Genomic DNA, 17,599 nt, shown 5'->3' on the forward strand with positions numbered 1-17,599 from the left:
TTTAAAAGAAACCTTCAATTTAAGAACTGGTCATAACCGCCCCAGTTTTAGGGAAAAATTCGGAAAATTATAATACATATGGTCTCATTATAATCAATAACTCTGAATAAGTTTCAGATAAATCATATTTTTTTTGCTAGTTCTGCTAAGACTTTGATCTCTCAGAGGTAAGAAGTTCCACAAAACCTTTCCACATGGTTCAGACATACAAGGAATTCTCAACCTCAAGATTTTTTTAACTTTAATAGGCCTTGTGGCGCAACGGATAACGCGTCTGACTACGGAACAGAAGATTCCAGGTTTGAATCCTGGCAAGGTCGGTTTTTCAGCTTTTTTGAGATTATGCAGCTGAGGTAGAATCGCTGTTCAAGTAAATGTATATATACATTGGTAACACATACAGAGGCTTAATCTACAGGTGACCTGCAGGAGTGAGTAAAGCTGCAAACAGAAGCACAATGCAGTCATTTTAAACTAATGAGAGAGAGAGAGAGAGAGAGAGAGAGAAGAGAGAGAGAGAGCTGGTACAAATGATGTAGGCAATCAGATGGCGGTACTACAAGTAAGTAAAATCAAACTTGAAATAATTTCAATCTGAGATTTGTAAACTAAAAACCAAACATAGAAATACTTTCATGCTGATGGTTGTTCCCATGAAGTTATAAAGTTTAAAACTTGAATACCATTAACCTCTTTTAGGATTTAGTTTGGAATTGGAGAATTAATGGTATATTTTGATTTTTCAGCTTTCGAGGGGAGCCACGATGCAAGCAGAAGTCAATTGCTCATAAAATAAATGAATACCTACTGCTTTAAGATTGATTAGCAGTTGTAATTTTGGACAGTTCATTTTCAAAATCATATTTGACTAACTCAGAATCAATTTTTATTAGGAATCTGGAACGAGAAAATAACTCTTTTCTGATCAAGAAGGAACAAAAGCAACAGGAGATGGAAGTTTGACAAAGTTTATCGTTAAGAAGCAAACTTTACTGCAAACCAATGACAAACGCAATAAAAGGGAAGTAAATATTTTCAGCTTTCAAAACAAGAAAGATTTCATAAAAACACATCTAACTAATTACAAAAATTCAAACATTATTTTATTTGTGACTGCTCAACAATATTAAAAGGGACAAAAAGGAAAGCAGGATGATGGGTGGAGAGAGAGAGAGAGAGAGAGAGAGAGAGAGAAAGACAGGAACCCTGAAGATATCAAGAAAAAAATCGGAAATGAAAATATTGCTTCTTTTAAAATTACTTTTCATCCAAATGATAAAATCTTGAACTTCATTTTTCTGCCTAATTAAACTATGAATGGTTCTGGGAACTTACAAAGAGTATCCTCTCCTATATCACATACCCATCTACTGTTGCATCAGTGAATTAAACAGCAAAGAGTCCTAAATACTATTCAGTTGTCATCCAATGATTTTGTCAAATGTCTGGTGGCACTGTGACGACCTATGTTTTCGCAGGCCTTGTGGCGCAACGGATAACGCGTCTGACTACGGATCAGAAGATTCCAGGTTCGAATCCTGGCAAGGTCGATTTGTCAACTTTTATCTCATAAGAAACATGAAGTAAGAGTATATAAGATGGCCTTAATGATAATTGCAAGGGACTCACAACTGAGAAATGTCTTTGCATCCTCCAGTTTGCTTATTCAACATAATGGTTACTAACCAAGTTAGAGTTGCTATAAAAAAATAACTATGAAAACGTCTTTATCCCTTATTTTCAAAGTTAATTGAATTGATGGTGTAGTATTAATTCTTTTTACTCAGCATCGAAAATCAGATTCTTTATCTGAGAGAGAGAGAGAGAGAGAGAGAGAGAGAGAGAGAGAGAGAGAGAGAGAGAGACTCATTACAATACTTAAGGTAAGCTGAAAATACTGGGGAAAAACTTAACCAAAAATCATAATGTCATTATTTTCCTTGACATTACTGCCTTGGTTTTAGGGAAAATATTTAAGAAATTATAAGACACGTTGTGTAAATGCCAGAAATAACTTTCAATCAGTTTCAGATAACGCATCTTATTATTGTTAATTTTGCAATGAATCAGACCACTGAAAGGTATTAGATTATCGGAAACTGTTACACCAGGTTCAAGCATTCACAGAATTTTCAAGATTTCAGTCACTTTCACAGGCCTTGTGACGCAACGGATGACTGGTCTGATTACGGGTCAGAAGTTCCAGGTTCGAATCCTGGCAAGGTCGATTCGTTGGATTTTGACAAATAAATGGCATGAAATAAGGCTATATAACATGGCCTCAGTGATGTAATTTCAATTTACTCGACTGGAAGTAATTTCAAGTGACTCGACTGGCAAATGTTTCTACAGCCTTCAAATTCACCCAGTAAATAAAATTGTCACTATACAAGTAAGTTGGAAATTATAATTAAGAAAATGCTTATGAACACATACACAGACAGGGACACCCAATTAACAGTGAGATAGCGATAATGCATAGGAAATATACTTTTCAAAATAACTACATATTTAGTTATTTTCCTTAAAGGATGCATTCAATTTAAAAACTAAAAAGTAAGTTTATATAACTGCCTCTCTTCTATGGAAATGGTCTTGATACCACCAGATAACTCGTTTTTTTCCTAATTCTGCATTGAATTAGATATCTTACTGGTATAAATTCTCAGAAACCTTTTCACAAGGTTCAGGCAATCAAAAGAAGTCTTAACCTCGTGACCGTCAATGATTTCACAGGGCTTGTGGTGCAACGGATAATGTGTCTGACTATGAAATAGAAGATTCCAGGTTCGAATCCTGGTATGGTCGACTTGTCATATTTTCTCTAATAAGCCACGATGTAAGACTACTTAATAAATAAAAAGTTCATGAACACATACAGGTCATCCACTGAATGTATCTTGTAAGAGCGAGCAAAACTTATATGAAGCGTAAAGCAGTCATTTGAGAGAGAGAGAGAGGCCAGCAAATACTGAGAAATACATTGGTTTTAACTGCAAGAATCTGTTGTCTTTTTCACAAATTACTCCAAGGAGCAAAAGCCTGGCTTAGTCTAAAATAGCAACAATAGTATTAGGACATGGAAAATTGCTCTGTTAAAAATCTATATCTATACAGGTTAATAACAACGTTAAATCTGTTTTCATGTCTATTAAGAATTCAAAAGATTTTTGAGAACTTACAAGGAGTACCTACTCTAGTGAAACAATCATAGGTTGACATTTATTTAGGCAATGGCAAAAATATTTTTCTGCTGATATAGCAATAAATTAGACAGCAAATTAGTATGAAATTCTTTTTAAATATCAGCCACGGATTTATTAAAATGTCTGGTGATATTGGAACACAATATATTTTCACTGGCCTTGTGGTGCAACGGATAATGCGTCTGACTACGGATCAGAAGATTCCAGGTTCGAATCCTGGCAAGGTCGATTTGACAGCTTTTATACTAATGAGACTATGCAGCTAATTACAGCTATCACTTAAGAAAACATACATGAATATAAGTAGGTAACAAATTTCAGAGGCAATGAGATGATTGTATTGTGATATGTCCTGGACAAAATGGTCAAAACTGATTTAATTTTATTCAGGGGCAACAAAATATGAAGTTTTTGGTCATCTTCATAAAGCTCTATAAATTTGCAGTGTAACCACCACCAAGTTCTCTCATAACTTAGCTAAAAGTTGCATGTTAATGATATCTTCTGATTTTACAACATATATAATATAATTCAGTTAAGAGTCTACTCAAGGTTAAATTATCAAAAGTATTCCGCGACCTTGCCAGGATTCGAACCTGGAATCTTCTGATCCGTAGTCAGACGCATTATCCGTTGCACCACATGGCCTGTGAAAATGCCAAGCGCCATGATGCAAGCAGAAATCAACTGCTCTTAATATATATGAACACCTACTGTTGTTATACAGTTCATTCTAAAATTCATATTTTACTAAACTCACAGTGATTTTCTACATGAACCCTGAAGATAAAAAGATAACTACTGATCAAGAAGGAACAAACCAACAGGAACGATGAAAACTTTTGACTAATTTAAAATTTAAGAAAAGAAATTTACTGAAAATTTATGAAACACAAAATGAAAGGGAATCATTTATTTTCAATTTTAAAATATGGAAGAATTTATGAAAATGCATATGATTAATTATATAAATTCAACGATTTATTTATTTGTGATTGTTTAGCAATATCATCAGTGAATTAGACAACAAAGGGTCCAAATTTATTTTCATTTCTCATACACTAATTTAGTCAAACGTCTGGTGGCACTGTGACAAATTTTGTTTTCGCAGGCCTTGTGGCGCAACGGATAACGCGTCTGACTACGGATCAGAAGATTCCAGGTTCGAATCCTGGCAAGGTCGGTCTGTTAGTTTTTTACTAATGAGATTATGCAGCTAATTACAGCTATTACTTCAGAAAACATACATGAATATAAGTAGGTAACAAATTTCTGAGTAGAATGAGATGAGTGTATTGTGATATGTCCCGGAGAAAGTAGTTAAAACTTATTTAATGTTATTCTGGGACAAAAGAATATGAAGTCTTTAGTCATCTTCATGAATCTATATAAGTTCTTTAATAACTTGGCTAAAAGTTGCAGATTAATGATATCCTCTGATTTTATGACATATATAATTCAGTTAAGAGTCTACTAAAGGTTACATATGTACACAAAAGTATTCCTCGACCTTGCCAGGATTCGAACCTGGAATCTTCTGATCCGTAGTCAGACGCATTATCCGTTGCGCCACAAGGCCTGTAAAAACATGTGCTGTCAAAGTGCCACCAGACATATGACAAAATCAGTGGACCCTTTGCTGTTTAATTCACTGATGCAACAGTAGATGGGAATGTGATATAGGAGTTGATACTTTTTGTAAGTTCCCAGAACCATTCATAGTTTAATTAGGCAGAAAAATGAAGTTCGTGATTTTACTGTTTGGACGAAAAGTAATTTTAAAAGTTGCAATAATTTCATCTCTGACAGTTTTCTTGATATCTTCAGGGTTCCTGTCTTTCTCTCTCTCTCTCTCTCTCTCTCTCTCTCTCAGCACCCATCATCATGTTTTCCTTTGAGTTCCTTTTAATACTGTTGAGCAGTAACAAATAAAATAATGTTTGAATTTGTGTAATTAGGCAGATGTGTTTTTATGAAATCTTTCTTGTTTGGAAAGCTGAAAATAGTTACTTCCCTTTTATTGCGTTTGTCATTGGTTTGCAGTAAATTTTGCTTCTTAACGATAGACTTTGTCAAACTTCCAACTCCTGTAGTTTTTTTCCTTCTTGATCTGAAATGAGCTTATTTTCTTGTTCCAGATTCCTGCTGTCCAAAATTACAACTGCTAATCAATCTTAAAGCAGTAGGTATTCATATATTTTATGAGCAATTGACTTCTCCTTGCATCGTGGCTCGGTACATTTTCACAGGCCTTGTGGCGCAACGGATAACGCGTCTGACTACGGATCAGAAGATTCCAGGTTCGAATCCTGGCAAGGTCGTTTTTTCAGCTTTTTTGAGATTATGCAGCTGAGGTAGAATTGCTATTCAAGTAAATGTATATATACATTGGTAACGCATACAGAGGCTTAATCTACAGGTGACCTGTATTAGTGAGGAAAGCTGCAAACAGAAGCACAATGCAGTCATTTTAAACTAATGAGAGAGAGAGAGAGAGAGAGCTGTTACCAATGATGTAGGCAATCAGATGGCAGTACTACAAATAAGTAAAATCAAACTTGAAATCATTTCAATCTGAGATTTGTAAACTAAAAACAAAACATAGAAATGCTTTCATGCTGATGGTTGTTCCATGAAGTTATATAAGTTTAAAACTTGAATACCATTAACATCTTTTAGGATTTAGTTAGGGATTGCAGACTTAGCGGTATTTTTTTATTTTTCAACATTTATTATTGAGTTACTGTTAACTTGAGATCATATCATGAAAAGCATTCCTCGACCTTGCCAGGATTCGAACTTAGAATTTTCTGATCCGTAGTCAGACGCGTTATCCGTTGCGCCACAAGGCCTATGAGAATGTCAAGGGCCATGATGCAAGCGGAAATCAACTACTCATAATAAATGTGAATACTATTTTTTCACAGTTCATTTTAAAATTCATATTTGACTAAACAGAGAGTGAATTTTTCTACACGAACCCTTAAGATAAAAAGATGATAACTACAGATCAAGACGGAACAAAACAACAGGAATGAAGAAAACTTTTGATTAATTTAAAACTAAAAAAAAAGAAATTTCCTGAAAGTCTATGAAACACAAAATGGAAGAGAGGCATTTATTTTCAATTTTAAAATATGGAAGAATTTATAAAAATACATATGACTAATTATATAAATTCAATTACCTATTTATTTCTGATGTTTAGCCATATCATCAGATCAGCGAATTTAGCAGCAAAGGGTCCAAATTTCTATTTAGTTCTCATCCACTGATTTAGTTAAATGTCTGGTGGCAATGTAACAACCAATATTTTCACAGGTCTTGTGGTGCAACGGATAACGCGTCTGACTACGGAACAGAAGATTCCAGGTTTGAATCCTGGCAAGGTCGGTTTTTCAGCTTTTTTGAGATTATGCAGCTGAGGTAGAATCGCTGTTCAAGTAAATGTATATATACATTGGTAACACATACAGAGGCTTAATCTACAGGTGACCTGCAGGAGTGAGTAAAGCTGCAAACAGAAGCACAATGCAGTCATTTTAAACTAATGAGAGAGAGAGAGAGAGAGAGAGAGAGAGAGAGAGAGAGAGAGAGAGAGAGAGAGAGAGAGAGAGAGAGCTGGTACAAATGATGTAGGCAATCAGATGGCGGTACTACAAGTAAGTAAAATCAAACTTGAAATAATTTCAATCTGAGATTTGTAAACTAAAAACCAAACATAGAAATACTTTCATGCTGATGGTTGTTCCCATGAAGTTATAAAGTTTAAAACTTGAATACCATTAACCTCTTTTAGGATTTAGTTTGGAATTGGAGAATTAATAAGGTATTTATTTTGATTTTTCAGCTTTCGAGGGAGCCACGATGCAAGCAGAAATCAATTGCTCATAAAATAAATGAATACCTACTGCTTTAAGATTGATTAGCAGTTGTAATTTTGGACAGTTCATTTTCAAAATCATATTTGACTAACTCAGAATCAATTTTTATTAGGAATCTGGAACGAGAAAATAACTCTTTTCTGATCAAGAAGGAACAAAAGCAACAGGAGATGGAAGTTTGACAAAGTTTATCGTTAAGAAGCAAACTTTACTGCAAACCAATGACAAACGCAATAAAAGGGAAGTAAATATTTTCAGCTTTCAAAACAAGAAAGATTTCATAAAAACACATCTAACTAATTACAAAAATTCAAACATTATTTTATTTGTGACTGCTCAACAATATTAAAAGGGACAAAAAGGAAAGCAGGATGATGGGTGGAGAGAGGAGAGAGAGAGAGAGAGAGAGAGAAAGACAGGAACCCTGAAGATATCAAGAAAAAAATCGGAAATGAAAATATTGCTTCTTTTAAAATTACTTTTCATCCAAATGATAAAATCTTGAACTTCATTTTTCTGCCTAATTAAACTATGAATGGTTCTGGGAACTTACAAAGAGTATCCTCTCCTATATCACATACCCATCTACTGTTGCATCAGTGAATTAAACAGCAAAGAGTCCTAAATACTATTCAGTTGTCATCCAATGATTTTGTCAAATGTCTGGTGGCACTGTGACGACCTATGTTTTCGCAGGCCTTGTGGCGCAACGGATAACGCGTCTGACTACGGATCAGAAGATTCCAGGTTCGAATCCTGGCAAGGTCGATTTGTCAACTTTTATCTCATAAGAAACATGAAGTAAGAGTATATAAGATGGCCTTAATGACATAATTGCAAGGGACTCACAACTGAGAAATGTCTTTGCATCCTCCAGTTTGCTTATTCAACATAATGGTTACTAACCAAGTTAGAGTTGCTATAAAAAAATAACTATGAAAACGTCTTTATCCCTTATTTTCAAAGTTAATTGAATTGATGGTGTAGTATTAATTCTTTTTACTCAGCATCGAAAATCAGGTTCTTTATCTGAGAGAGAGAGAGAGAGAGAGAGAGAGAGACTCATTACAATACTTAAGGTAAGCTGAAAATACTGGGGAAAAACTTAACCAAAAATCATAATGTCATTATTTTCCTTGACATTACTGCCTTGGTTTTAGGGAAAATATTTAAGAAATTATAAGACACGTTGTGTAAATGCCAGAAATAACTCTCAATCAGTTTCAGATAACGCATCTTATTATTGTTAATTTTTCAATGAATCAGACCACTGAGAGGTATTAGATTATCGGAAACTGTTACACCAGGTTCAAGCATTCACAGAATTTTCAAGATTTCAGTCACTTTCACAGGCCTTGTGACGCAACGGATGACTGGTCTGATTACGGGTCAGAAGTTCCAGGTTCGAATCCTGGCAAGGTCGATTCGTTGGATTTTGACAAATAAATGGCATGAAATAAGGCTATATAACATGGCCTCAGTGATGTAATTTCAATTTACTCGACTGGAAGTAATTTCAAGTGACTCGACTGGCAAATGTTTCTACAGCCTTCAAATTCACTCAGTAAATAAAATTGACACTATACAAGTAAGTTAGAAATTATAATTAAGAAAATGCTTATGAACACATACACAGACAGGGACACCCAATTAACAGTGAGATAGCGATAATGCATAGGAAATATACTTTTCAAAATAACTACATATTTAGTTATTTTCCTTAAAGGATGCATTCAATTTAAAAACTAAAAAGTAAGTTTATATAACTGCCTCTCTTCTATGGAAATTGTCTTGATACCACCAGATAACTCGTTTTTTTCCTAATTCTGCATTGAATTAGATATCTTACAGGTATAAATTCTCAGAAACCTTTTCACAAGGTTCAGGCAATCAAAAGAAGTCTTAACCTCGTGACCATCAATGTTTTCATAGGGCTTGTGGTGCAACGGATAATGCGCCAGACTACAGATCAGAAGATTCCAGGTTCGAATCCTAGCAAGGTCAACTTGTCATATTTTCACTAATAAGCCACGATGTAAGACTACTTAATAAATAAAATGTTCGTGAACATATACGGGTCATCCCCTGAATGTATCTTGTAGGAGCGAGCAAAATATACATGAAGCGTAAAGCAGTCATTTTAGACAGAGAGAGAGAGAGGCCAGCAAATACTGAGAAATACATTATTGGTTTTAACTGCAAGAATCTGTTGTCTTTTTCACAAATTACTCCAAGGAGCAAAAGCCTGGCTTAGTCTAAAATAGCAACAATAGTATTAGGACATGGAAAATTGCTCTGTTAAAAATCTATATCTATACAGGTTAATAACAACGTTAAATCTGTTTTCATGTCTATTAAGAATTCAAAAGATTTTTGAGAACTTACAAGGAGTACCTACTCTAGTGAAACAATCATAGGTTGACATTTATTTAGGCAATGGCAAAAATATTTTTCTGCTGATATAGCAATAAATTAGACAGCAAATTAGTATGAAATTCTTTTTAATTATCAGCCACGGATTTATTAAAATGTCTGGTGATATTGGAACACAATATATTTTCACTGGCCTTGTGGTGCAACGGATAATGCGTCTGACTACGGATCAGAAGATTCCAGGTTCGAATCCTGGCAAGGTCGGTTTTTCAGCTTTTTTGAGATTATGCAGCTGAGGTAGAATTGCTATTCAAGTAAATGTATATATACATTGGTAACACATACAGAGGCTTAATCTACAGGTGACCTGTAGGAGTGAGGAAGGCTGCTAACTGAAGCACAAAGCAGTCATTTTTAACTAAGAGAGAGAGAGAGAGCTGGTACTAATGATGTAGGCAATCGGATGGCAGTAATACAAATAAGTAAAATCAAAATTGAAATGGTATCTTTTGATTTTTCTGCTTTTATTATTCAATTGCTGCTTACTTGAGATCATATCGTAAAAAGCATTCTTCGATCTTGCCAGGATTCGAACCTGGAATCTTCTGATCCGTAGTCAGACGCATTATCCGTTGCGCCACAAGGCCTGTGAAAATGCGAAGAGCCACGATGCAACCAGAAGTCAATTGCTCATAAAATATGTGAATACCTACTGCTTTAAGATTGATTAGCAGTTGTAATTTTGGACAGTTCATTTTCAAAATCATATTTGACTAAACTCAGAATGAGTTTTTATTAGGAATCTGGAACGAGAAAATAACTCGTTCCTGATCAAGAAGGAACTATGAATTCTTCTGGGAACTTACAAAGAGTATCCTGTCCTGTATCACATACCCATCTACTGTTGCATCAGTGAATTAAACAGCAAAGGGTCCACTGATTTTGTCAAATGTCTGGTGTCACTCTGACAGCATATGTTTTCACAGGCCTTGTGGCGCAACGGATAACGCGTCTGACTACGGATCAGAAGATTCCAGGTTCGAATCCTGGCAAGGTCGTTTTTTCAGCTTTTTGGAGATTATGCGCTGAGGTAGAATTGCAATTCAAAGAATGTATATATACATTGGTAACGCATACAGAGGCTTAATCTACAGGTGACCTGTAGGAGTGAGGAAAGCTGCCAACTGAAGCACAAAGCAGTCATTTTAAACTAAGAGAGAGAGAGAGAGCTAGTACCAATGATGTAGGCAATCAGATGGCAGTACTACAAATAAGTAAAATAAAAATTGAAATAATTTCAATCTGAGATTTGTACACTAAAAACAAAACATAGAAATACTTTCATGCTGATGGCTGTTCCCATGAAGTTATATAACCTCTTTTAGAATTAGTTTGGAATTGGAGACTTAATGGCATCTTTTGATTTTCTACTTTTATTATTCAATTGCCACAATGCAAGCAGAAGTCAATTGCTCATAAAATATTTGAATACTACTGCTTTAAGATTGATTAGCAGTTGTAATTTTGGACAGTTCATTTTCAAAATCATATTTGACTAAACTCAGAATGAATTTTTATTAGGAATCTGGAATGAGAAAATAACTCGTTTCTGATCAAGAAGGAACAAAAGCAACAGGAGGAAGTTTGACAAAGTTTATCGTTAAGAAGCAAACTTTACTGCAAACCAATGACAAACGCAATAAAAGGGAAGTAAGTATTTTCAGCTTTCAAAACAAGGAAGATTTCATAAAAACACATTCAAACATTATTTTATTTGTTACTGCTCAACAGTATTAAAAAGGGAGAGTATTAAAGAGAGAGAGACGAGAGAGAAAGAGAGAGAGAGAGAGAGAGACAGGAACCCTGAAGATTTATGGTGAATTTATGAAAAAACCTTTTCCTTACTTTCGTGCGATAACTCTTCCGATAAATTTTTTCGTGCGATTGTCCTAATGTTTGCACCCTTTTCAATTTGCCGTTACATAAAGTTTTATATATGGAAATGTGCGCAATTTCATGCACAATACAACAAAAAACAACCCATGGTTGTAGCTTTTATCAGTTTCGAAATATTTTCATATGAATAACGTTAAGTGCAAAAATTTCAACTTTCGGTCAACTTTGACTCTACCGAAATGGTCGAAAAACGCAATTGTAAGCTAAAACTCTTATATTCTAGTAATATTCAATAATTTACCTTCATTTTGCAACGACTTGGAAGTCTCTAGCACAATATTTCGATTTATGGTGAATTTATGAAAAAAATAAAACATTTTCCTTACGTCCGCGCGGTAACTCTTCCGAAAAAATCAGAATTTTTTTTGTGCGATTGTCGAAATGTTTGCACCATTTAAAATTAGCTGTTACATAAAGTTTTATATATGAAAATGTGCGCAATTTCATGTAAAATACAACTAAAAATGGTTAAAGGTTGTAGCTTTTCTCTTTTTACGAAATATTTGCATATAAATCACGATAAATAGAAAAAAAATCACGTTCGGTCAAATTTGACTCTACCGAAATGGTCGAAAAACGCAATTGTAAGCTAAAACTCTTACGGCCTAGTAATATTCCGTCATTTTTCTTTATTTTGAAACAAATTTTAAGTCTCTAGAACAATATTGTGATTTATGGTGAATTTTTGACAAATATATTTACCTTCACTCCGCGCGCCGATTCGCGGCTGCAAGTCTCCGAAATACGTACATCGCATTATCCTAATATTTGCTCCTTTTCTTATTAGCCGTTTTATAGAGTTTCATATATCAAAATGTGTGCAAATTCATGAAGAATACAATAAAAAATAAGTGAAGGTTGTAGCTTTTTCCATCTCCGAAATATGTGCATATAAAAAAAAATATATATAAAAATTTCGACATTCGGTCAAATTTAACTCGTCCGAAATGGTCGAAATCTGCAATTCTAATCTAAAACTCTTACAGTATCGTAATATTAAATCATTTGTCTTAATTTTGAAACAAATTGGAAGTCTCTAGAACAATATTTAGAATTACGGTGAATTTTTGAAAATAACATTTTTTTACGTCCGCATGTTACGAATTCGTACATCATTTTGTGATAATATTTTTCCGGTGTTGCTTTCATGGTTTTACTATGTATTATATATCAAAATGATTGCAATTTAGTGTACAATACAACGAAAAAAAAGTAACTCGTTAGCTTTGACCGTTTTTTGCACAGCGTGATTTAAATACAATTATCTATGATTTTTTTTTTTTTTGCTACCATATCTCGCATTATTTACATATGATAATGATATTATTTTTCATTTCTGATGATTGCATACTAAACTTCAAGTAATGACAAAAAAATGAGCCAAAAATAAACTCTTAATCTTTAAAACTAAGTGCGCTGTGATTTTTTGAAAATATTATTTTTTCCGCTTCCGCGCTCACTCCAAACCGGCGCCGGCATACAGGAGAGGTTTTGATATTTAGGGCTTCGGCGTAAGAGGGTTAAAAAGGACAAAAAGGAAAACAGGATGATGGTTGCTGAGAGAGAGAGAGAGAGAGAGAGAGAGAGAGGAACCCTGAAGATATCAAGAAAACTTTCAGAGATGAAAATATTACTACTTTTAAAATTACTTTTCGTCCAAACGATAAAATCGTGAACTTCATTTTTCTGCCTAATTAAACTATGAATGGTTCTGGGAACTTACAAAGAGTATCCTCTCCTATATCACATACCCATCTACTGTTGCATCAGTGAATTAAACAGCAAAGGGTCGGCTGATTTTGTCAAATGTCTGGTGGCACTTTGACAGCAATTATTTTCACAGGCCTTGTGGCGCAACGGATAACGCGTCTGACTACGGATCAGAAGATTCCAGGTTCGAATCCTGGCAAGGTCGGTTTTTCAGCTTTTTTGATATTATGCGCTGAGGTAGAATTGCAATTCAAATGAATGTATATATACATTGGTAACACATAGAGAGGCATAATCTACAGGTGACCTGTAGGAGTGAGGAAAGCTGCAAACGGAAGCACAAAGCAGTCATTTTAAACTAAGAGGAGAGAGAGAGAGAGCTGGTACCAATGATGTAAGCAATCAGATGGCAGTACTACAAATAAGTAAAATCAAAATTGAAATGATTTCAATCTGAGATTTGTAAACTAAAAACAAAACATAGAAATGCTTTCATGCTGATGGTTGTTCCCATGAAGTTATATAAGTTTAAAACTTGAATACCATTAACCTCTTTTAGGATTTAGTTAGGGATTGCAGACTTAATGGTATTTTTTGATTTTTCAACATTTATTATTCAGTTACTGTTAACTTGAGATCATATCGTGAAAAGCATTCCTCGACCTTACCAGGATTCGAACCTGGAATCTTCTGATCCGTAGTCAGACGCATTATCCATTGTGCCACAAGGCCTGTAAAAACATCTGGGGCCATGATGCAAGCGGAAATCAACTACTCATAATAAATGTGAATACTATTTTTTCACAGTTCATTTCAAAATTCATATTTGACTAAACTGACAGTGAATTTTTCTACATGAACCCTGAAGATAAAAAGATGATCATAACTACTGATCAAGACGGAACAAAACAACAGGAACGAAGAAAACTTTTGACTAATTTAAAACTAAAAAAAAGAAATTTCCTGAAAATCTATGAAACACAAAATGGAAGGGAAACATTTATTTTCAATTTTAAAATATGGAAGAATTTATAAAAATACATATGACTAATTATATAAATTCAATTACCTATATATTTCTGATTGTTAGCTATATCATCAGCGAATTTAGCAGCCAAGGGTCCAAATTTCTATTCAGTTCTCATCCACTGATTTAGTTAAATGTCTGGTGGCAATGTAACTACTATTGTTTTCACAGGCCTTGTGGCGCAACGGATAACGCGTCTGACTACGGATCAGAAGATTCCAGGTTCGAATTCTGGCAAGGTCGATTTGTCAGCCTTTTTTTGAGAGTATGCAGCTGGGGTAGGACTGCTATTCAAGTAAATGTACATATACAAAGGTAACACATACAGAGGCATACTCCGCAGATTACCTGTAGGAGCGGGCAAAGCTTCAAACAGAGGAAAAAAGCAGTCCTTTTAAACTTATGAGAGAGAGAACTAGAACCAATAATGTAAGCAATCAGATGGCAGTACTACAAAGAGTAAAATCAAAACTGAAATAGTATCAATCTGGGATTTATACACAGAAAACAAAATATAGAAATGATTTATTATTGAATACCATCTACCTCTCTTAGGAGTTGGTTAGAATTGCAGAATCAATTAATGGTATCTTCTGATTTTCCATTTATTAAAAATGTGTTACTGCTTACTTGAGATCATATCGTGAAAAGTGTTCCTCGACCTTGCCAGGATTCGAACCTGGAATCTTCTGATCCGTAGTCAGACGCGTTATCCATTGCGCCACAAGGCCTGTGAAAATGGTTAAAATCTTAAGGTTGAGAATTCCTTGCATGTCTGAACCATGTGGAAAGGTTTTGTGGAACTTCAAACCTCTGAGAGATTGAAGACTTAGCAGAACTAGCAAAAATAACATGAATTATGTGGAACTTATCCAGAGTTATAGATTATGTTGAGACGATATGTATTATGACTTTCCGAATTTTTCCCTAAAACTGGGGCGGTTACGACCAGGTCTTAAATTAAAGGCTTAATTTAAAGAAAATAACTTCTTGAGTATGTTTATTGTTAAATTCCCTCTCTCTCTCTCTCTCTCTCTCTCTCTCTCTCTCTACTCTCTCTCTCTCTCTCTCCTCTCTCTCACACACACAATGAGTTTTTATCTTTTTTTATCAATTATAATTCAACTGTGTAATGTCCATCTTGTGTAATAAGGGAGTTTTGCATATACAGAAATATTTCTCAGTTGAGTGGAAGCAGGAATTCAGGCTGATAGTCATATCTCTTGTCAAAATCTGACAAATCTGGGAACTTAAAAAAGAGTATCCACTCCTACATCACGTACCCTTCTACTATTGCATCAGTGAATTAGAGATCTAGCAAAGGGTTCAAAATTCCATTCATTTCTCTTCCACCAATTTAATAAAATGTCTGGTGGCACTGTGATGGCAGTTGTTTTCACAGGTCTTGTGGCGCAATGGATAACGCGTCTGACTACGGGTCAGAAGATTCCAGGTTCGAATCCTGGCAAGGTTGATTTGTCAGCTTTTTTTGAGATTATGCAGCTGAGATAGAATTTGCTTTTCAAGTAAATGTACGTATACGTACATGGTAACATACAGAAGCTTAAACTGTAGGTGACCTGTAGGAGTGAGGAAAGCTGCAAACGGAAGCACAATGCAGTCCTTTTAAACCTATAAGAGAGAGAGAGAGAGAGAGAGAGAGAGCTGGTACCAATGATGTAAGCAGTCAGATGGCATGACTACAAATAGGTAAAATCAAAAGTAAAATAATATTAGTCAGGGATATTTATACACAGAAAACAAAATATAGAAAATTGCTCTAGTGTTAATACCATAAAGTCACACAATTGCTCAGCTTGAATATCATCTACTTATTTTAGGAGTTGTGAATTGCAACTCCAACTTATGATAAATCTTGATCTTCCAAATATATTAATTAGTTACATTGTATTGGGAATATATCCTGATAAACACTTTCCGACTTTTCCAGGATTCGAACTTGGCATCTTCTGATCCGCAGTCAGACGCGTTATCCGTTGCGCCAAAAGCCGTAATAGTTCATTTCTGAATAACATGGCTATAGGTTGAGATATTTGTCGGTGACTGAAGACTGTGATTTCACTGCACAGCTAACCAAAGGTACTACAATTACTTATCTCAAAGTAAAGCAACGTTAACGATGATACTGAGTCGATCACTATTATCACCCCTCGAAAATGTTCTTTGAAACATAAATAGCAATGTGAACATTTTTGTTTTATGAGTTTTAGAACCAAATTATTTGCTCAAAGTTCTCATCTCATTGCCTCTCAGATTATAATCGATATTCTCTCTCTCTCTCTCTCTCTCTCTCTCTCTCTCCTCTCCTCTGTCTCTCTCTCCGTCTCCTCTCTCAATCCTCTCTCTCTCTCTCTCTCTCTCATTCCAACAATCCCCATTCGTCCAAAATGGCTTTTTTTTTTTGTCAGTTTTTCCCCACAGGTCGAGATGATAGTCCTGACTTGTATATAGCTACGTATGAGAATTGGGCTGTAATAACAATTCTGAAATGACTGCTTAGCTTTGTTTATTATTATTTATTTATTTATTTTAGTACATAATTTTGACGGATACGAAATATTATTATTTATTATTATTTATTTATTTTAGTACATAATTTTGAAGGATACAGAAGCATTCCATCTATTAGGGCTTGTGCCTTGTATGATAAGGCGCCCTATGAGGTAATGTTAGACTAGCGATAATCTTACGCTAAGTCGGTTGGTATTGCACTTCCATCTTCAATGGAGTGTCTGGGGGGTTGTAGATCACTTACGAAGTCGGTATTATCTTGTTAGTTATTACGACGATGTGTTAAACTCATGGTGAGGAGGTTCTTGTAGAAAACACGAAATATAAAAATAGATATATTCTTCTGAAGTTTTACATGCTGAAGATCAGATATGATTGTACAAGTCTTCTAATAACGATAGCTTGATCGCTTCTGCCAATGATGATGGCTAATCCTATTCCTCTACATGATAAAGCTTAGGTAAAGAGGTACAGGTCTTCTAATGACGATAGCTAACTCTGTTCTGCCTGTTCTACATCTCTGTTACAAGTTATCAAGGAAGCAGATAGTAGCTCGAACATATGAACATACTATCAGATGACATAGTTACATACGAACACACAATCAAAATGAGACACGCTAGAGATCACGTAGGCCGCCTGAGCTATAGGTCACGGTGTTTGTCTCAAGCAGGAAGCTTGGACTAAAGTTTATAAACAATTGAATGACTACAGGTGACGGCATGTTATCTTAGCCTACATACTTATTGTATACGTCATCTTTAGCGTCTCTAGTCTGATCACATTCCTGCAAGCAATCTTTTATATATATGACTAAACCATTCCCATATTATTATTATGTAAACACTTACATCAGCTCGGTCAGCTACCAAAACCAACTACTGAATATTACTCAAACTTGACTTGCATTT

The 17,599-nt window shown here is 34.8% G+C and overlaps 15 non-coding genes across 15 annotated transcripts; 11 read left to right on the forward strand and 4 right to left on the reverse strand.

Moving 5' to 3' along the window:
• Positions 1–247: 247 nt before the first annotated feature.
• Positions 248–320, forward strand: Trnar-acg (transfer RNA arginine (anticodon ACG)). The gene has a single exon. It is a non-coding gene; the product is annotated as a tRNA-Arg (tRNA).
• Positions 321–1,477: 1,157 nt separating this feature from the next.
• On the forward strand, positions 1,478–1,550 carry Trnar-acg (transfer RNA arginine (anticodon ACG)). The gene has a single exon. It is a non-coding gene; the product is annotated as a tRNA-Arg (tRNA).
• Positions 1,551–3,361: 1,811 nt separating this feature from the next.
• Positions 3,362–3,434, forward strand: Trnar-acg (transfer RNA arginine (anticodon ACG)). The gene has a single exon. It is a non-coding gene; the product is annotated as a tRNA-Arg (tRNA).
• Positions 3,435–4,316: 882 nt separating this feature from the next.
• Trnar-acg (transfer RNA arginine (anticodon ACG)) lies at positions 4,317–4,389 on the forward strand. The gene has a single exon. It is a non-coding gene; the product is annotated as a tRNA-Arg (tRNA).
• A 323-nt stretch (positions 4,390–4,712) lies between these two features.
• Positions 4,713–4,785, reverse strand: Trnar-acg (transfer RNA arginine (anticodon ACG)). The gene has a single exon. It is a non-coding gene; the product is annotated as a tRNA-Arg (tRNA).
• A 669-nt stretch (positions 4,786–5,454) lies between these two features.
• On the forward strand, positions 5,455–5,527 carry Trnar-acg (transfer RNA arginine (anticodon ACG)). Its single transcript has one exon. It is a non-coding gene; the product is annotated as a tRNA-Arg (tRNA).
• Positions 5,528–7,785: 2,258 nt separating this feature from the next.
• Positions 7,786–7,858, forward strand: Trnar-acg (transfer RNA arginine (anticodon ACG)). Its single transcript has one exon. It is a non-coding gene; the product is annotated as a tRNA-Arg (tRNA).
• Positions 7,859–9,654: 1,796 nt separating this feature from the next.
• Trnar-acg (transfer RNA arginine (anticodon ACG)) lies at positions 9,655–9,727 on the forward strand. The gene has a single exon. It is a non-coding gene; the product is annotated as a tRNA-Arg (tRNA).
• A 310-nt stretch (positions 9,728–10,037) lies between these two features.
• Positions 10,038–10,110, reverse strand: Trnar-acg (transfer RNA arginine (anticodon ACG)). The gene has a single exon. It is a non-coding gene; the product is annotated as a tRNA-Arg (tRNA).
• Positions 10,111–10,448: 338 nt separating this feature from the next.
• On the forward strand, positions 10,449–10,521 carry Trnar-acg (transfer RNA arginine (anticodon ACG)). The gene has a single exon. It is a non-coding gene; the product is annotated as a tRNA-Arg (tRNA).
• Positions 10,522–13,261: 2,740 nt separating this feature from the next.
• On the forward strand, positions 13,262–13,334 carry Trnar-acg (transfer RNA arginine (anticodon ACG)). Its single transcript has one exon. It is a non-coding gene; the product is annotated as a tRNA-Arg (tRNA).
• Positions 13,335–13,788: 454 nt separating this feature from the next.
• On the reverse strand, positions 13,789–13,861 carry Trnar-acg (transfer RNA arginine (anticodon ACG)). Its single transcript has one exon. It is a non-coding gene; the product is annotated as a tRNA-Arg (tRNA).
• A 465-nt stretch (positions 13,862–14,326) lies between these two features.
• On the forward strand, positions 14,327–14,399 carry Trnar-acg (transfer RNA arginine (anticodon ACG)). The gene has a single exon. It is a non-coding gene; the product is annotated as a tRNA-Arg (tRNA).
• Positions 14,400–14,814: 415 nt separating this feature from the next.
• Positions 14,815–14,887, reverse strand: Trnar-acg (transfer RNA arginine (anticodon ACG)). Its single transcript has one exon. It is a non-coding gene; the product is annotated as a tRNA-Arg (tRNA).
• A 670-nt stretch (positions 14,888–15,557) lies between these two features.
• Trnar-acg (transfer RNA arginine (anticodon ACG)) lies at positions 15,558–15,630 on the forward strand. The gene has a single exon. It is a non-coding gene; the product is annotated as a tRNA-Arg (tRNA).
• Positions 15,631–17,599: the final 1,969 nt, after the last annotated feature.

Source organism: Macrobrachium nipponense, chromosome 24, assembly GCF_015104395.2.
Source record: "Macrobrachium nipponense isolate FS-2020 chromosome 24, ASM1510439v2, whole genome shotgun sequence".
NCBI lineage: Eukaryota > Metazoa > Arthropoda > Malacostraca > Decapoda > Palaemonidae > Macrobrachium > Macrobrachium nipponense.